Source organism: Eleutherodactylus coqui, chromosome 1 (genome assembly GCF_035609145.1).
Source record: "Eleutherodactylus coqui strain aEleCoq1 chromosome 1, aEleCoq1.hap1, whole genome shotgun sequence".
Lineage (NCBI taxonomy): Eukaryota > Metazoa > Chordata > Amphibia > Anura > Eleutherodactylidae > Eleutherodactylus > Eleutherodactylus coqui.
Window position 1 is genome coordinate 14092795 of NC_089837.1, and position 21277 is coordinate 14114071.

At 47.4% G+C, this 21277-nt stretch overlaps 1 pseudogene; it reads left to right on the forward strand.

The window, feature by feature from the left end:
• The first annotated feature begins 6362 nt into the window (after positions 1–6362).
• Positions 6363–9951, forward strand: LOC136619073 (B-cell CLL/lymphoma 9-like protein pseudogene; annotated as a pseudogene).
• Positions 9952–21277: the final 11326 nt, after the last annotated feature.

Consider the following 21277-nt stretch of genomic DNA (forward strand, 5'->3'; position numbering starts at 1 on the left):
CACAATGATATCACAGGAGCCTGACACCCCACAATGATATCACAGGAGCCTGAAACCCCACAATCATATCACAGAAGCCTGACACCCCACAATGATATCACAGGAGCTTGACACCCAAGACCAATATATCGCAGGAGCCCGACATCCCTCACTGATATCACAGGAGCTCGAAACCCCTCACTGATATCACAGAAACCTGACAGCCCTCACTGATCTCACAGGAGCTCGAAACCCCTCACTGATATCACAGGAGCCTGACACCCCTAACTAATATATCACAGGAGCCTGACAGCCTTCACTGATATTACAGGAGCCCGACACCCCTCACTGATATCACAGGAGCCCGACACCCCTTCCTGAAATCACAGGAGCCTAACACCCCACAATGATATCACAGAAGCCTGACAGTCCACAATGATATCACAGGAGCTTGACATCCCCCACTGATATCACAGGAGCCTGACATCCCCCACTGAGATCACAGGAGCCTGACATCCCCCACTGAGATCACAGGAGCCTGACAACAATCACTGATATCACAGGAGCCTGACACCCCACAATGATATCACAGGAGCCTGACACCCCACAATGATATCACAGGAGCCTGACACCCCACAATGATATCACAGGAGCTTGACACCCCAAACTAATATATCACAGGAGCTAGACACCCCTCAGTGATACCTTAGGAGCCTGACACCCCTCACTGATACCACAGGAGCCTGACACCCCTCACTGATATCACAGGAGCCTAACACCCCTCACTGATGTCACAGGAGCCCGACACCCCTTCCTGAAATCACAGGAGCCTAACACCCCACAATGATATCACTGGAGCCTGACACTGCTCACTGATATCACAGGAGCCTTACATCCCCCACTGATATCACAGGAGCCTAACACCGCTCACTGATATTACAGGAGCCCAACACCCCTCACTGATATCACAGGAGCCAAACACCCCTCACTGGTATCACAGGAGCCTGACACCTCTTCCTGATATCAGAGGAGCCTGACACCCCACAATGATATCACAGGAGCCTGACACCCCTCACTGGTATCACAGGAGCCTGACAACAGTCACTGATATCAAAGGTACCCGACACCCTTCACTGATATCGCAGGAGCCTAACACCCCTCACTGATGTCACAGGAGCCCGACACCCCTCACTGATATCTGTTTCGACATCGGAGCAGTGGAGGCTAAGGATGATGTCGGGACAGACACGGCATAGCGTTGGAAACGGTTAAGCATGGGGTATTTATGTATGGATGGGGCGAGAAAACTCACACCGATGCACATAATGATAACAAACGACTTTACATGTTCTGCAAAGTGGGCCGCGAATTTCACGATGGAGTCTTCCGCTGGATTAACCCCTTTGTGACGAGGCTTTAGTAAAACTACGTCCTGCTGTTGCAGCACGTGTATCGCGGGAGGTAGCGCCGCTATCTCCCTCCATACAGCGCGGGCGTCAGCTGTTTATTACAACTGACACCCGCGGTCAAAAGCCGCGCTCGGCCGATCGCAGCTAATAACCCTTCAAATGCCACTGTCAATTCTGACAGCGGCATTTAAATCCCCCGAACGCTGTTCAGGGGTCCCGCAGCCCCCCCCCCCCGGTGAGATCGGGGGAGCCGTGCAGGTGTCATGGCAGCCGGAGGCCTAATGAAAGGCCCAAGGGTTGCCTTAACAGACTGCCTATCAAGCCAGCCACACAGGGTTGCTTGATAGACTGCCTGTCAAAAAGCAGTATGATGTAATGCTATAGCATTACGTCATACTGCAGGAGCGATCAAAGCATTGCATGTTGTAGTCCCCCAGATGGACTTAAAAGTAAAGTAAAAAAAAAAAAAAATCAATAAAGTTTTTTTAATTGTAAAAAAAAAAGTTATAAAAGTTTAAATCACCCCCCTTTTGCCATATCTATTATTAAAAAATCTAAATCATAAAATAAAAATATGTATTTGTATCGCCGCATCCGTAAAAGTCCGAACTATCAAAGTAGCGCATTATTTTTCCCGCACAGTGAATGTCGACCGAGAAAAAAAAAAAAAAAGAACGCCAGAAATACACTTTTTTAGTTACCTTGTCTTCCAGAAAAAATGCAATAAAAAGCGATCAAAAAGTTGTATGTATTCTAAAATGATACTATCGGAAACTACTGGAATCCCGCAAAAAATGAGCCCTTGCTCAAATACGTCGACGAAAAAATAAAAACGGTATTGCGCGCTCTATCTGACCGTTGAAAATAATTGAAAAATATTAAATATGGAAAAAAAAAATACAAGTACTACAGCAGACGTCAATGCTGTGCATTCCCAAATTACATGACAGAATTAACAACAGTGAAAGCATAACAAAGGTTACTTACCAAAGGGTGATGAGCAGCCTTTCTGCTGCAGTGATCGCCTTCCTCATCCGCGTATCTTGGTACGTAAGGTCCCAGCGCACCAGCTCCAGAAGGCGCTCAAAGGCCTCCATAGGCAGACGGCAGAAAGATACGAACTTCTCCGGATAGCTGCAGAGAGAGAGAAAGAGAGCGGGCAAAATTAAATAACAATTATTTGTGCAACCTCAAACCTATTCTCGTGCTATACTTGGCTTACTTTTTTAAATCCTGGAAAAGACTTGCGGAATGCCCCTTGGTCCCCCTTTCCGTTAACAGGGGATGGACCCAGTAGCGTCTGTGACGCCGGGAAGCATGATCAGTCTGGAGTAGAAAATTGGCAAGAATTAATAAAACACATGGCCGCAATCGCACTGTAGTGCACACTGCATCAACAAACACTTTCAACAACAAGGCAGTTAAGCACACAATTTCCAGTAAAGACATTGCTCACCTTTTTTGCTTTTTTTTGTCTGCATTAAGACCACCAGCAGGAGAAGTCTTCGGCAGTAAGCATGGCGGAGCCGCAGTCTGCGTGCTGGCTCCATGATGCAGCTGCAACAGACCAAATGGCCAAGAATACAATGCTCTTCCTACCCTGTGCAGAAATGGGCGGGAACGATGACATCACAGGAAACAGTTGGGTTTTTTTGCCAAGCCTAGAATCTGCACCTAAAATACGCACGCAAATCCGCAACTAAAACCGCGTGTGACATGAAAATTCCGCTGTTTTTAACGCAGCACTGCTCCTGCGGAATTTCCGGCGGTAGAACCGCTGAGAAATACGCGGTGAAAACCGCATTTAACTTTTGACATTAGTTGCGGATTTGCCGCCGATGCGGCTCGGTTGCGGCAAATCCGCAACGGAAATACCGCAATATATCCGCGGTAATTCCGCCCTGTGTGAACCCAGCCTAAGTCTTGAAAATATTTTTTAAATATAAAAAGTCAATTAAAAACATGGAGTTCAAGTAAAGGTAACTTGAACATTGCTGATCCCTCACTACAAACATATGTATTGCAATTGAATTGCCCCACCCTGCCCCTGCTCATTCAGTTGGCATCGCCTCCTGCATATGTTTTAACTGTTTGTTTTTTTTAATTTCCATATGTATAAATAAAATATTGATACTTTGTATTCAGCCATATGTGCTGACCTATTAATTTGATTGTGTATATTGCTATATAGCACTTCTCTTAATACAGTTATGTCATTTTGACTTCCGTGGTCTGGGCAACTTAAGAGGATAAGCAAATGACATAGACACCAGCTCATTGGCAGTTTGTGGCCCCTTGAGATCTGTTGACTGTCCTAGAGAAGAGTTTTCAACCATAAGAGTTTTGTATAATTTTTGGCAACTTTCAGGGTTATAATTATGGGCAGCCGCCGTTTAGGAGCTTGTAAGTTTAGCCAGAAGCTATTTGCATCCCCAAGCAGGATCCCTTATCCCAGTTGTGTCGAAAAGCCAAGACTACTTTTGTGTCCTTACTACACCAAGCTGGCCAATCTTTGCATAATGCCTTTGGGGGTCCAGAATCAGAAATGCGTGTGCTAGTACAAATAGCAGTGGGCCATTTTCCAAGCCCCAAATTCTTGACTTTTTTTGGTATTTTGTTTGTGAAAAGCCCAATTGCTGTTAATTAGAGATGAGCGAACGTGCTCGGCCACGCCCCTTTTTCGCCCGAGTACCACCATTTTCGAGTACTTCAGTACTCGAGTGAAAAGTACTCGGGGTGGCCGGGGGGCGGGGGGTGCCGTGGGTGAGTGGGGGGTAGTAGCGGGGAACAGGGGGGAGCCCTCTCTCTCTCCCTCTCCCCCCCATTCCCCGCTGCAACCCCCCACTCACCCACGGCGCCACCAGAATTTTTTCGCCCGAGTACGGAAGTACTTGAAAATCGCGGTACTCAAGCGAAAAAGGGCGTGGCCGAGCACGTTCGCTCATCTCTACTGTTAATGCAAGCTCTTTTTTCCCAACAGCGTGATGAGATGTTACCCCTGATGAGAGGGTGGCCTGGTACTTCCAGGAGATGTGTCATTGCTATCTGCATGTCAATGCACTGCAGAGTGGCCTTAACCATCTCTGCGAGTGCCTGGTCAACCTCCATCAGTGGGGAATGCATAACTTTCCGACAACGGAAGAGAGGTTGCTTCATCCCGCCCTCAGGTCTGCACAGTCAACACCATCATCCGTTGATCTTTCTATGCATCAGTGACTAGTGGCAGTCGGGTTGCAGATGGGGTCCTGCATTGCCATTATTTCTGTCTGATTCTTCCTCTGCACTCAGAAGCTGTGTTTCCTGCCATTCCATAGGCTGTAGCTTTATTTATTGCACATTTGCCATATGGCCTGTTTTCCATATGTTTTTAAAAATTTTAATACATTAAAACAAAAATCTCAAAGTTGCATCTAATTTTTTTTACTCATTAAAACACAGTCCATTAGGCACGACACAATAACTATTAGCAAGGGAAGCCTGTTAGCTTTAATCGGCACATGATTAGGGCCATACACACTGTTGTCACTATGGGGGGAAGATTGTCACAAGATAACAACTATTCCAACACCAAACAGCCTTGTGCCCCCACCTTGTAGGCAAATTGGCTTTGAGGGGTGTTTTCCAAACTTTAGGTCTAGGCTTGCCAGGTCCCCACCCACACACCCTCCTGATACATATATAGCCTTGTAAAATCTGTGCGCCGGGTGAGATGGCCTGAATTGAATGTCTGCTAGGGAAGAGCTGTTTGGTTCTAGAATCATAGCTACTGCTGCTCATGCGTTCCACAACATAACATTCTGCCTTCATTTCCACGTGACAACTTGTTTACATTGTTTGTTGTTGGGAAAAAAGGCTACGCCAATATCCCATGTGAGGCAACCCTATTATGGTGCAAGAATAGAGCAGCACTCAATTTTTAGTAACGGGCAATAATGCACACAAATAAGGACCTGGAAAAAGGCACTAACAACACATATAGATGGGATGAAATCCGAGGACAGTCACTTCAAGAAGCTTCCAGAATGTAGGCCAACAAAAAGGGGGGATCTGCATGCTTATGTGTGGTGTGCAGTTTGCAGCCTTGTGTTCCTGAATTCCATTGGGTGTGGGTGCCCATTGTGGCGCACTTAGAACAAGCAGATTGAGCCTTGCAAGGAGAACACTGATGAGTGAAGAACGTGGCCAATATCTGTTAAAAAACACAACCAACATTTAGTACGGCAGCTGAAGCAAACACATACCATCATCCTTCCCCAGACTGGTGGCCACTCAAAGTAACTTTGCTCAAGATTTTGATGAAGAATCAAGAGAGCCATACCGATTGTTGACAAGTCTACGTGAAAGTGGAAGTAGGGCCAGCCAGCAGTTTCACACATCCAGAGCCAAACAGGCAAGCCATTCACGTTACACATTCACAGATACACATTTAGCCAGGCCCAGAAAATTGTGCAATGCTAGAATGGCCCTTCTGCTCAGGGGCTAAGGCCTGTAGAGACACGCACTTGTTTTCAACTGTCAATCAGGCAGCCATAATAACAAAAATCACTACAATAGCTGCATGGTGACGCCATGTGTGTGTGTCATTTTACAAGAACACTGTATTTCCTCCATTCACACAAGCTCCATTTGTGGGCACTAGAAACTGCCCCAAAAAGGACATTTGCAACAGTGGCTCTCGCAGCCAGTGTCTTCCCACCTCGGAGCACAGAAGCCCCCGGAGCGGGGTAATCAGTCCTGCAGGGAGGGGGATCATCCTTGCCGGGGTCCCCCTCCGATCTCTCCCCGACACCGGGCAGCCCGGTTACATGCCCGCCGTGCCCTGCAGCTCGGAGGAGGGGGCAGGATGAGAGGGGGCACCATGCTCGCCTCAGCTGCGGCTCCCTCTTCACCGAAGCCCCCGAGCTGCAGCTGCTGAGGGGAAGCTTCCCTACCAGAGGCCGGAGAGCCAGGATGGGAGTCCGCGGGGGAGAGCAGTGAGGAGATCTTTGATGTCCCTCTTATCCGTGTAATTCTTTGCCAATCAAATGCACTCTGAAAGCAAACTGAGCAATCATGAGAAGACCTCGAGCAACGGTGGCCAACCGCAGCCTGCAAATGTGAGCCAAGGATCCAAAGGGACCGGGCTGCTTAGCCCCAAACCCAATCACATGTCGCCAAGTGGGCTGAAAACCACTCCGAGCCAGGGTCCGAACCATGGGAACGGGCAAAGAGAGCCAGCCGCAGAGGCAGCAGAGCTGAAAGAGCCGGGACCACCCTCCGTGGACCCCGAACCAAAAGGAGAGCTTCCCCCTCGCAGCAAGCGCGGTGTGTGCTGGAACGCAAGCAGCAGTACAGCAGAGATGAGTGGTGCTCCGGCCCGGACAGCGAGGAGGATAAGAAGAGCCTCCTGGTTGCTCGCAACTGCAGTGTCGGTGATTCTGCAATATCTGCTCCTACCGTGCCCGGATCAGGATCAGCGTCCCTTCCAGGACTCAATGACTCCAGTTCTTCCAGCACGACCCACGGGGGTGGCCAGAGCGGAGCTGCGGAGGGAGGAGGGCCAGGGCTTTCCTCCAAGGCTCCCTCACAATACGTTTATGTCTTCAACACATACTTGGCAAACACGGCGGCTGAGGCTGTCTTACAGGGCCGTGCAGATTCCATTCTGCTTTACCACCAGCAAAATGTTCCTCACGCCAAGCTAGATGAGGATACTCTCCAGAAACCGCTTAGCACTCCCAATACAGCAGGAGAGGATTCTGTGCCCCCACTACCACCTTCTACTTCACCCGCACCAGCCAATCACCCAACAGGCACTCCTATTCCAGCTCCTCCCAATGTGCTACAAGCAGAAGCAGCCGTGGAAGAGGCAAAACAAGAGTTGACCCCAAATACGGTGGAAAATAACAGTCGTCCTGCCAGCAGCCACTCAATACCACCACCCGCCAGTAGCCAACGGAATCCACCACCTGCAGCTACTGCCCCCTTACCTGTCGAAGACCCTGAACTTCTGGAAAGTACACAAGAGACCGCTGTGACTCTGAACGTACAGAGTCTTTCAAGAGAGCAACTTGAGCACCGAGAACGATCTCTTCAGACTTTGCGAGACATAGAAAGGTTGTTACTTCGAAGTGGTGTTGATAGCGAGTCATTTTCAAGGCATGACACAAGTCCAGTAGAAGGATCTGTACCTTCTCATCCTCCCCCTCATGTCCCTTCAAACCCACCGACTCCAGTAAGAAAGTATGAAGAGCCCTTGCAATCTATGATCACACAGACGCAAAGTTTGGGAGGTGCAGAAATGGAGCAAGAAATGGGAGGCCCTCCATCAGGGCCAGACATGGATCATCAAATGAGTCTTATGATGCAACAGTTGGGACAGGACAGTCTTACACCAGAGCAGGTGGCATGGCGAAAACTGCAGGAGGAATATTATGCCGAAAAGAGGAGGAAGGAAGAGCACATGACGATACACGGGCGGCCAGCACCTGATATGATGCTCAGGGGACCTCCGCCACCATACCAGAACAAGCCTGGTGAACAGTGGGTTGGTAATCGGTTTCCTGGATCCTTAGAGGGCCAGGAAGCCATGCAACTAAGAGGTGCTGGGATGACATTCCAAGGTCCAAGATTTCTTGGTAGATATGGACTCATGCAAAATATACCAATGGACAACATGGGAGTCATGCAGAGATCAGGCAGATGGCCTGAAGATATGACACCAATGGGTGGTGGAGGGCAAGGTAGCTTTCCGCAAAGTGGAATGACCTACCCTGGGGGAGGTCAAGGAGAGGTGGAAAGATTTTTGAATCCTCATTTCCGGGATGAGTTTTTGAGACAACAGCTACTAGAGAAACGATCGCCTGTTATGCAGAGGCAGTTGTCAGTACCTGGTGGTCAAGAACTAGATATCGAAAGAGTGATCATGCAGCAGCGTCCTGGTGACCCTTCTATGTTTCAAGGAGATGGATTGAGTAGTGCACCTACCCTGGGCATGGATTTTGGAGGGTCCCGAAATATGGTTAGTCCCACCATGGGGCTTACAGGACCAGGCAGGGAACTGGAGTCAGCAGCAGGAGGAGGTGGAAACCTCAATATGAACATGACTGTCAACATGAATATGAACCTTAATCTTCAGATGACACCCCACCAACAGATGTTATTGTCCCAGTAAATGAGGAACGAGCTAATAGCTTCCCAAGCAGGAGTAGGATCGGAAGAGCTGGCTCGGACCGCACGAATGCAAAATGGCAGTGGAATGACAGGCGATGGCCAGAAAATGGTAGTTCAAGATGGGGTACCGACCCAGAATCCATTATCCTTGATCATGTCACAGATGTCCAAGTACGCCATGCCTAGTTCCACTCCGTTGTATCACAATGCAATTAAAACAATTGCTACATCTGATGATGAACTCCTACCGGACCGGATACTCCTTCCCCCTGGTAGTCAGCAAGGTCCTGGGATGAATCCTCCGATTTCTCTGCATTTGAATTTAAGTTCTTCACATAGCCCAGTTGGAAACATTGGTCTTCAAGGACAGCCACCACTCTCCCATGAACCCCCTCCTTCAATGGTGAACTCGCCAGGTCCTCCCATGCACCAATCGATTGGCCCTATTCAAACACCTTTGATGATTCCTTCAGTGACCCAGGATTCTTGCTGTCCTGGATCACAAATGATGTCCTCCAACCCATTAGTCTTCCCACCCTGCCTGCAGCCTGGGCCTCCACACAATCCACCTTTATTACAAGTAGGTGGGAATAATTCCACGCAGCAAAACTATCCAGATGAAACGCCTAACCAACCCTGTCTGCCACCCAGGATATCAGAACCCTATGGCCCCAGTCTTCCTGCCGTACTCACGGACCCAGAATTAGGAGACGTGATCCGACCATCACCCAGTGGTATTCCAGAATTCAACTTGTCTCGTATCATGCCATCAGAAAAGCCAAGTAGTACTCTGCAGTACTTTCCTAAAGGGAGTTCACAACCCCCCAAACCACATCCCACTAATATGCACCTCCTTGGCCTGCAGAATATGATGGTTGAGCAACATTCGGGTCGTTCAGGCCCAAGTCTTCCAGGTCCACAGAGAACCCTGGGAATGCTATCTATACACCCTGAGTAGGACAGGAATAGCGCCTCCATCTCAGACAGTGCAACAGAACTTCATGCTAATGAAGCAGCAGAGTGTGTCAGGAGAAATGTACCCCCAGAGTTCCGGTATGTTGTCACCACAGGGGGCTCTTGGTGGGCATTTGCATGCACAACAAAGCATGATGGTTGGACACCAACTGAGACAGCGTAGTGTATCCTTAGATACCTACATCCCAGGACCAGGACACTTACCATTTTAGTGGCAGAGATGCACTAGCACCAACCCAGGTCTTCCTTTTGTGATTCCATTTAAAGATGGCTCTCAAGGTTGAACAGTCTACGGCGGCTTCCATATTCCTTTATCAGAATCTCCAAAGCAAAACAAATATGTCAGTCAGATTGTCTACCTTTGATTGCGTCTTCTGAGTTGCGGTGTTTGCTTAATAACATAGTGGTTACGAGTGGAGGAGAACTCCAGCTTCTCAGCACAACCTCTCATCTTCTTGCCGAACAGAAGATCCTACTAAACTAGAGTTCACTTCGGTTTCGGTGTAGGCCAACATAGAGGACCTAGCAGGTTAAGAGAAAATGTCTTTTGAAAAGCAGAATGTGATCTTGTGTCGACCACTAGGAGCAGGAATCGGTAAATCATTTTTTAAAGGTTGATCGGGCATAAAAGTATCTTTCTGTAATAAACCGTTTGCGTTATTTGTTAGCCGTAAAAAAAAAAAAAAGGACATTTGCAACTGTGTGCGTTTTTGGCAAGAATTGATAACAAACATTTCACAAAGCCATGTGGTTTGACCAATGCAGTTTCGGGTGCAGCTTTCAGTGCATACAAAACCACACATGTGAATTCAGCCTTTAGTCCAAAAAGGGCATTTCCAACACTGTTTGCGTTTTTGCTATTTTTTTTTGAGACAAACAAATGGCCAAAAAACACACGGGTTTAAAAGCAAAAGATATGTCCCGAGTACATGGAGCCTATTATAGTGGTTCATTTATAGGTCTAAAATTGTCCCATGGAGCACTTAAGGCTGCTGGCAAAAAAAGGCAAGCAAAAGAACACAATCCAACAGAGAGCAGGCAAAAAAAAGAAAGAAAAGAAATGTAAACATAAGCATCTTGTAACACTGAGGCACATATGAACTTACCGCAGATTGACCCAGAGTTTTTGCTCAGCACTCACACATGGTGGTATCTCTGTGGGTTATACTAGAACCCACCTCCTCCAGAAGTTCATCGAACATAATGGCCAACAAACAACAGAAAGCAATGAGTTTTCTGGGTGGCACCTTAAGTCTACTTAATGGAGAAACATTGCCCAATACGGTCATGCTGCGACACCATCAAATGCACCCAGAACCTTCTAGTTTGCCTACTCCTCCTGAATGCAGCAGCACTATTGATAGTACTAGGTTGGTCACTAGGAAGGTCACTAGGCGCCTTTTTTGGGGTCTCAATCGACTCCCCAAATGTGCCCCACAGCAAACAGCCAAAAAGTATATCATCTCCCGACAACATGTCTTCAAATCCAGTAATTGTCTTGCAAATCCTGGTAGAACCAGAAGCAGAATGAAGCGCAGCCATAATTGTCCCCATTTTACATCAGCTAGCAGTGGGCTGGACACGGATACTCTGTTTTGGGATGAAGATCTGGCGGTTCACCACATTATACACTGCTTTGCTGCGGGCCACGCATAATTCCATCATATGAACTCACTATTTATATGAAACTGTAAAACATGCCTTTAGCTTTGTTCTTGCGCATTTTCCACATGCGAGTGGTGGTTTTATTGTGCTCCTATTCGTGCACAAAAAAACGCTTGTCTGACCAAGTCCTTACTGTGGAATGATGAGATGCTGTTCTGACACCTTTTATTTCCTAGTAACCTCATACTTCATCCTTTGGAGAGTTGCACCCTGCACGACTTTTTCAGTTACTCCACAAACCCCTATAAGTGAGTTCACACAGAGTAGAATTGCTGTGGAAGTTTAGATGCAGAATGCCCGGCAATGTACAGTACAATGTAAGTGAATGGGATTTTAGCAAACCCTACTCAGGGCAGAACACATTCATAGTGTAAGATGCTCATGCTGTGGATTTTCACCTCTGAATTCATTCATTACAACTCAGGGAGTGATCGCCGCAGGGAAAATCAGCACCAAATCTGTTACAAAATCTGTTTTTTTTCAGATGTGGAAAGTTCATAGAATGTGACGTCATTAACCAGTATAATTGTGATTGTCTCCGACCAGGTAATGGCTCTGCGTGGTACATACATCCTGTTCCTGATCCTCACTCTTATTGATGGTGGACATGTTATGGAGCGTGCGTGCAAATTAGAACTGATCGGAGGATTGCAGCACATCACGAAATCGGGAGATCTGATGCTCGGTGGAATAATACAACTTTCTACAAAACCTGACAAACTCAGTTATGGGATATTTACTGATAAAAATGAGATTTTCAGGTGTTTTGGGTAAGTACAGATATTCTCATCACCTAGAATTAGATAGTGGAGTTCAAACACGAAATTCAAAAATGTGTGTAAAACTGCATTATGGGTAGTGACTGCACCCCGGTATTAGAGGAAGAGTCACCTAGATGAACGCTCTTAATTTACAGATTAACATTTAGGCAAAGTAATTGCATAAAACAGCTTAGAGTCGATACAAGAACATCAGCCATAACGTTAACCCCTTCCTATTGTAACTAGAGATGAGCGAGCCTACTCGTCCGAGCTTGATACTCGTTCGAGTATTAGGGTGTTCGAGATGCTCGTTACTCGTAACGAGTACCACGTGATGTTCGGCTTACTTTCACTTTCTTCCCTGAGAAATTTGCGCGCTTTTCTGGCCAATAGAAAGACAGGGAAGGCATTACAACTTCCCCCTGCAACGTTCCAGCCCTATACCACCCCCCTGCAGTGAGTGGCTGGCGAGATTATGTGTCACCCGAGTATTGAAATCTGCCCCTCCCACGACTCGCCACAGATGCATTCTGAGATTAGTTCAGGGAAAGTGGTATCGTGTTGGAGCTGCTATAGGGAGAGTGTTAGGAGTATTTTAGGTTTCAAGAACCCCAACGGTCCTTCTTAAGGCCATAAATCTTCTCTATATGCGCTCAATGGGGCCAGCGGCAGCAGCGCCGACCCCATTGAGAACATATAGAAGACAAATCCTTCTTCTCTGCCACAGCTGTAACAGCTGTGGCAGAGAAGAACGATGTTTGCCCATTGAATTCAATGGAGCCAGCAATACAGCAGGTTCCACTGAAAGCAATGGGCTGCCGGCGAGCGCAGGGATGAATTGTCGGGAAGGGGTTAAATATATAAGCCGTTCCCTGCAGTTCATCCAGAAATGTGTTACAATAAAAATATATACCGGCGTATAAGGCGACGGGGCGTATAAGACGACCCCCCAACTGTCACCTTATACGCTGGCAATACAGTGGAGCAAAGAATAAAAATCATTACTTACTTCTTCTGACGTTCTGCGGCGCTCCTGCAGGCTGTCGCTCCCTCCTGGTTCCTGGCAGAGCATTGATTTCTCTACGAAGGGCTTTAAATCCCCGCCTCCAGAAACACACGTGCCTTCAGCCAATCACAGCCAATGACAATGATGTCATTGAATGGCTGTGATTGGCTGTGTTTCTGGAGGCGGGGATTTCAAGCCCTACATCCTGAAAGCAATACTCTGCCGTGGACCAGGACCAGGACCAGAACTTTAAAAAATTACTTAATAAAGTGAATTGGAGAAAAAAAGTGCAATTACATCATGTTGGCAGTTTCATTTCTAATGCGTTTCCGATGCAGTAAGCACATACTTATACTGTTGGTCACTATGATTACAGCGATATCAAATTTATATTGGTTTCTATTCTAGTGCTACTTCAAAATTTTCTATCAATGGCTCTCTGTGAGGCTCATTTTTTTCTTAATCAAGTTTTATTGGTATTTTCCATATTTTCTATACATAACACCAAATAAAATAAACATGACTCATCACAGTCTCATCTTTGGAACTTCGGAAACATACAGGCAAATACAATTACATTGTTAGACACTCACCGTAAAACAATCATTATTATGACTACCAATCAGTGCCTGCCCATATTTTCAAATTATAAGGAAAGCGAGAAAGGGAGGGGGGGGGGGGGCAGGAAGTGGAAAAAGTGAGCCCTGAGATATACACATACAACCCCAGACTCATTCTTAGTCAGGTCCACCCAGGTCACAATTGTCCATGTTTATATCTGAGGCCGCAACATCCAATACTGAATACAATGTTGTTCCAAAGAACCAGGGAGACCACTCCACCGCCCAGCCGGTTATCATGTCCATAATTGCAGCAAATAATCATATCTCCTAGGACCTCTGCATAAGGGACTGCCAGGGGGTCCATTTCTGCACAAATCCATCATGGGTGCCCTTTGAACAACTTAAAAGTTCTTCAAAGTTGTAAATTAGGTCTACTTTATCTCCCCATTGAGTTAGGGAAGTAAGTAATTTTTACAGGCAATACAAGGGGATCAAGGCCTTTGCCACATCCATCAGGAATGGAATCAATCTGTTTTTCAATGGGTGAAAACCTGTAGAAGGTCTCCAGAGGAAAATCATGTCTGCTGAAATGGTTAAGCCGGGTGGCCGGTTCTGCAGAACCTTTCCTACTTCTTTCCAAAAGGGCACAATATCACGCAGTATGTTAGGCAGAATGAAGACAATGCCCATCTGGTTCAGCCTGTCCCCCCCCCCTGTTGAACCTCAACCCACCCCCCTTGTTGATTCAGTGATGAAGCATTCCCACCAGATGTGCAAGTAGGAGCCTACTGCTGCATCACATCTCCAACACCTACCATGTTGGGCCAATTTGTAGGCAAAGAGCCATTGTGAAGTTTTATACCACCTCACTAAAAGCTTATAATGACTCTTCTGCAGAAGAATACATGAGGGTAGGCCATAGGCTGTTCTTAAAATTAATTTTGTGTCCTCAGAAGAAAGTCATATGTTCAGTTCATTTTCCCAGGAAATAAGAAAGGTAGGCTTAGTAAGCAATGAAGAGGTTATGGATCGTTTATGAAGGTTCACAATTTTTTTGGACTTGGAAGTCCCCTCATTTAATAGCTTTTCAAATGGGGGCTTGGGTCTAGTTGACTTAAAAGATTTAAGGGACTCATTAAATGAATTTAATGTATGTGTTTTTGTACATCTGGGCAAGAAAAATGAAACAAAAAAAACACATACAGAATGAAATGAATTGGGCTAAACAGCACATGTGGGAAAGACTTGGGTATACTAATAGATCATAGACTGAACATGAATCAACAATGTGATGCAGCAGCAACTCTGGGATGTACTAAGGGAAGGATAGAGTCACGATCACATGAGGTAATTAGTCCCCTCTACTCTTCCTTAGTCAAACCTCATCTGGAATACTATGTCCAGTTCTGGGCACCCCACTTTAAAAATAGACAGGCAAACTGGAGCAAGTTCAGAGAAGAGTTACCAAGTTGGTGAGCGGTCTGAAAATCATGTCCTATGTGGAACAGTTAGCTTGCAGAAGAGAAGGCTGAGAGGAGACTTAATAGCTGTCTACCAATATCTGAAGGACTGTCATAGTGCAGAGGAATCAGCCCTATTCTCATCTGTACAGGAAAAGACTAGAAGCAATGGGATGAAACTGAAAGGGAGGAGATACAGATTAGATATTAGACAGTGAGGGGGATTAATGAGTGGAACAGGTTGCCATGGGAGGTGGGGAGTTCTCCTTTAATGTAAGTGTTCAAACAAAGGCTGGACAAATATCTGGGATGATTTATTGAATCCTGTTCTAAGCAGGGGGTTGGACCAGATTACTCTGGAGGTCCCTTCCAACTCCACCATTCTATGAATAAGTGATATGTGATCTCTGTAAAAAAGGTGAGGGTATGATGGGTAAGTAGAGTTTATAGTATCCCGGATGGAGTTTTATGTACCTGTGCCTGCAAATTCCTATCACTATCTCAGAGAATTTCCTCCAGATACTAGCTATTGAATGATCAGTGGGGATCTTGAACAGTTTACAAATAGCTTGCATTGGTGAAATTGAGGAAGGCTTAATAGCCAAAGATTCCCTTAGCCCATCCCAGGTCTCACACCGTCCCCTAATCAGTGGATTGAAGTTGCTGGATCTGTATTTGTTAATAGCTGGAAACCAAAGGTCCTCCATAAAAGGAGTCACCATGTGATCCCAACACTGGGTAACACAATAACGGATCCCTAGTGGGGTGGGTCAGTTCCATCCAATAGCCAAGTTGTACCACCTGATGGAAGGTAAGTTTATCCCTCCGAGCGCCTTATTTTCATTAAACTGTAGGCTAGGCATTGTCTTCTCTGCCTCCAGACATATCCCGAAAAAAAACTGTACAGAGGATTTTAAAGAAAATCTTAGGTAAAAAGATTGGGAGGATGCAGAGTTTATAAAGAATTGTTGGGAGCACATAGGATTTTAGATTGTTCTAACTACCAAACCAGGAAAAAAAAGGCAGATCATATGAGCAAAGCAGGGTATTAACATCAAGGACTGAAAATTATAAGAATAACGGTCCTCAGCTTTTTTGGTGGGCTTAACACACAAATAGTCTATTGCTGTATCTAACCATGAAAAGGGTGAACTACATTTCAGGGAACTTCAAATCGTGGATTTAGAAAAATTCACCTTAAAGTTTGAGATGACTCTAAAGTCCTCCAGAAGTGAAGCAAGTCTAGGAATACCTCCTTCTGGTTCCAATACCACAAACATAATATTATCTGCAAAAGCAGATGAAGAAAAAGTGTGGGATCTGAAGCTTAAGGTCTCATGCCCACTTGAAAAATACAATCCGCGCAGAATCTGCCACGAAGTTCCGCAGCGGATTCCGCGCGGATTTGCTTTAAATGGTATTTTTTTGCATGCAGATATCAGCACACATTGCTATTAGAGATGAGCAAGCACTAGAGATAAGCGAGCACCAAAATGCTCGGGTGCTCGTTACTCGGGATGAACTTTTTCGCGATGCTCGAGGGTTCGTTTCGAGTAACGAACCCCATTGAAGTCAATGGGCGACCTGAGCATTTTTGTATTTCGCCGATGCTCGCTAAGGTTTTCATGTGTGAAAATCTGGGCAATTCAATAAAGTGATGGGAACGACACAGAAACGGATAGGGCAGGCGAGGGGCTACATGTTGGGCTGCATCTCAAGTTCCCAGGTCCCACTATTAAGCCACAATAGCGGCAAGAGTGCCCCCCCCCCCCCCCGCACTGTCAGCATAAGGATCGTTCTTCTCTGCCGCAGCAGTAACAGCTGTGGCAGAGAAGAACGATGTTAGCCCATTGAATTCAATGGAGCCAGCCAGCAATACTGCCGACTCCCTTGAATTCAATGGGCTAACATCGTTCTTCTCTGCCACAGCTGTTACAGCTGTGGCAGAGAAGAATGATTTATCTTCTATATGTTCTCAATGGGGTCGGTGCTGCTGCCGCCGGCCCCATTGAGCGCATATAGAGAAGAGAACAGGAATCGCAGATCGCAGATAGGTGCGATCTGCGATTTCTGTTCTATAATTTATCGGACGAGCGCATAAAAAGCGCTCATGTGTCCGATAAAAATTCGCCGGACGCATGCGCAAATCGCGCAAAAAACGCCCGTCTGAGCCAATCAGGGGGCAGGTCTGACTCACACCCCCTTCACACCCACTGAATGGGTGTGAGTGAGACCTGCCTCTGATTGGCTGGGGGCTGAGCCAATCAGGGGGCAGGTCTGACTCACACCCCCTTCACAACCACTGCAGGACGGCCGTGCGGAACTCCGGCTGCCGGTAGCAGGTCAGTATATATATATTTTTTAGTTTAACACTTTTCTGGATGAATTGAAGGGAAGGGCTTATATATTTAACCCCTTCCCGACAATTCATCCCGCGATCGTCGGCAGCCCATTGATTTCAATGGAGTCGGCTGTATTGCCGGCTCCATTGAATTCAATGGGCAAACATCGTTCTTCTCTGCCACAGCTGTTACAACTGTGGCAGAGAAGAATGATTTGTCTTCTATATGTTCTCAATGGGGTCGGCGCTGCTGCCGCCGGCCCCAATGAGCGCATATAGAGAAGAAGGACCGTTGGGGTTATTGAAGCCTAAAATCACTCCTAACACTCTCCCTATAGCAGCCCCGGCATCAACAGCACTTTCCCTCAGCTAAGTGAGAACGCATCTGTGGCGAGCCGCGGGCCGGCAGATTTTAATACTCGGGTGACACCTAATCTCGCCAGCCACTCACTGCAGGGGGGTGGTATAGGGCTTGAACGTTGCAGGGGGAAGTTGTAATGCCTTCCCTGTCTTTCTATTGGCCAGAAAAGCGCGCAAATTTCTCAGGGAAGAAAATGAAAGTAACCCGAACATCGCGTGGTACTCGTTACGAGTAACGAGCATCCCGAACACCCTAATATTCGCCCGAGCATCAAGCTCGGACGAGTACGTTCGCTCATCTCTAGCAAGCACCAAAATGCTCGGGTGCTCGTTGCTCGAGTCAAGCTTTCCGCGATGCTCGAGGGTTCGTTTCGAGTAACGAACCCCATTGAAGTCAATGGGCGACTCGAGCATTTTTGTATATCGCCGATGCTCTCTAAGGTTTTCATTGGTGAAAATCTTCAAAACCTACGAAAGTGATGGAAACGACACCGTTACGGATAGGGCAGGCGAGGGTCAACATGCTGGGCAGCATCTCAGGTTCCCAGGTCGGCAGGGCCAGGCAGCGACCCTCTTTAGAAGAGGGGGGGGGGGGCGATAGCCCACAATGCTGTAGAGAATCAATGAGAAATTGATGTTCAATCTTCATTCCAATTCTGTGCCACCTCCGCCAGGAGCTGCAAACGTGGGCATGAGTTACATAGCAATTGGGAATCCATGTGCCCACACAGCATTCATTTTGTCTAGGTGTCGCATAGCTCAATCGACACCGCAAGGGGAAAGCCATCTGCACTCTGCCCCCTACCCAAGTCAGTCAGTGTCTTTGTGCCAAACAGGTCAAACACCGCGATGGGAACTAAGTGTGCACCAACAGCATAGGTGGGTCCTAGGCAACCCAAGACATGAACAATAAATAAATCAGAGCCACCAAACATGGCAGACTTGCACCGCGCTGACGACATAGGCCTTGGCCCACAGCTTCAGCAATCGTAGGCAGGAAGTGGACTTTCACTGCACCCAGGACATAGGCCTCTGCACAAACCCTCAGCAATCACAGGCCTACTGCGGACTCTAATACAAGCGTAGCTGTGAACGTCTCATTAGTGCTGTATTGCTCCTCTAGTTTGTCCCAATGCAGTGCCCCGGATAGCTGAGCTAAAGTGAGATAAAGTACAGGTTGGCTTCGGCCCACACTCCATGCCCTAGTCAGTCTGGCCTTTTTTCATAGTCACAGGCAGGTACAACTCCGCTCTGGGAAGTCTGTGAGGACCCACAGCATGGGTGGGTCCCAGGAAGCCACCAACGGTACATAAATAAATCCCATTGCAGTGCCCCGGATAGCTGAGCTAACATGACATAAAGTACAGGTGGGCTTCGGCCCACACTGCATGACCGAGTCAAACTGTTTTTTTTAAATTAATAGTCACAGGCAGGTACAACTCCGCAATGGGAAGTCTGTGTGCACCCACAGCATGGGTGGGTCCCAGGAAGCCACCGACGGTACATAAATAAATCATATTGCAGTGCCCCGGACACCAGAGCTAACATCAGATAGAATACAGCTGGGCTTTGGCCCACACTGCATGCCCCAGTCAGACTGGGATTTTTTATAAATAGACACAGGCAGGTACAACTCCCCTATGGGAATTCTGTGTGCACCCACAGCATGGGTGGCTCCCTGGAACCCACCGGTGGTACATAAATACATCCCATTGCAGTGCCCTGCACAGCTAAGCTAACGTCAGATAAAATACAGGTGGGCTTCGACCCACACTGCATGCCCCAGTCAGACTGGGGTTTTTTAATTAATAGTCCCAGGCAGGTACAACTCCCTATGGGAATTCCGTTTGCACCCACAGCATGGGTGGGTCCCAGGAAGCCACCGACGGTACATAAATAAATCTCATTGCAGTCCCCCGGATAGCTGAGGTAACGTCAGATAAAGTACAGGTGGGCTTCGGCCCACACTGCATGCCCCAGTCAGACTGGGGTTTTTTATAAATAGACACAGGCAGGTACAACTCCCCTATGGGAATTCCGTTTGCACCCACAGCGTGGGTGGGTCCCAGGAAGCCACCGACGGTACATAAATAAATCTCATTGCAGTCCCCCGGATAGCTGAGGTAACGTAAGATAAAATACAGGTGGGCTTTGGCCCACACTGCATGCCCCAGTCAGACTGGGTTTTTTTTATAAAATAGACACAGGCAGGTACAACTCCCCTATGGGAATTCCGTGTGCACCCACAGCATGGGTGGCTCCCTGGAACCCACCGACCGTTCATAAATAAATCCCATTGCAGTGCCCCAGACAGCAGAGCTTACGTGAGATAAAATGCAGGTGGGCTTCGGCCCACACTGCATGCCCCAGTCAGACTCGTTTCTTTTCATTAATAGTCACAGGCAGGTACAACTCCGCTATGGTAAGTCTGTGTGCACCCACAGCATGGGTGGCTCCCTGGCACCCACCGACGGTACATAAATTTATCCCATAGCAGTGCCCCGGACAGCTGAGGTAACGTGACATAAAGTGCAGGTGGGCTTCGGCCCACACTGCATGACTGAGTCAAACTGTTTTTTTTTAATTAATAGTCACAGGCAGGTACAACTCCGCAATGGGAAGTCTGTGTGCACCCACAGCATGGGTGGGTCCCAGGAAGCCACCGACCGTTCATAAATAAATCATATTGCAGTGCCCCGGACAGCAGAGCTAACATCAGATAGAATACAGCTGGGCTTTGGCCCACACTGCAGGCCCTAGTCAAGCTGGGTTATTTTTATAGTCACAGGTAGGTAGAACTCCCCTATGGGAAGTCTGTGTGCACCCACAGCATGTTTGGCTCCCTGGAACCCACCGACGGTACATAAATAAATCCCATTGCAGTGCCTTCCTTAAAGCTGAGGTAACGCGAGAAGAAATGCAGGTTGGCTTCGGCCCACACTGCATGCTCCAGTCAGTCTGGGTAATTTACATTGTCACAGGTAGGTAGATCTCCGCTATGGGAAGTCTGTGTGCACCCACAGCATGGGTGGGTCCCGGGAAGCCACCGACGGTACATAAAAATATCACATTGCAGTGCCTCCCTTAAAGCTGAGGTAACGTGAGAAGAAATGCAGGTTGGCTTTGGCCCACACTGCATGCTCCAGTCAGTCTGGGCAATTAAGATTTGTCACAGATAGGACGAACTCCCCTATGGTAAGTATGTGTGCACCCACAGCATGAGTGGCTCCCTGGAACCCACCGACGGTACATAAATTAATCCAATAGCAGTGCCCCGGGCAGCTGAAGCAACGTGAGTTAAAATGCAGGTTGGCTTCGGCCAACACTGCATGCCCCAGTCAGTCTGGGTAATTTTCATTGTCACAGGCAGGTAGAACTCCGCTATGGGAAGTCTGTGTGCACCCACAGCAGGGGTGGGTCCCAGGAAGCCACCGACAGTACATAAAAATATCCTATTGCAGTGCCTCCCTTAAAGCTGAGGTAACGCGATAAGAAATGCAGGTTGGCTTTGGCCCACACTGCATGCTCCAGTCAGTCTGGGTAATTTACATTGTCACAGGTAGGTAGAACTCCGCTATGGGAAGTCTTTGTGCACCCACAGTATGG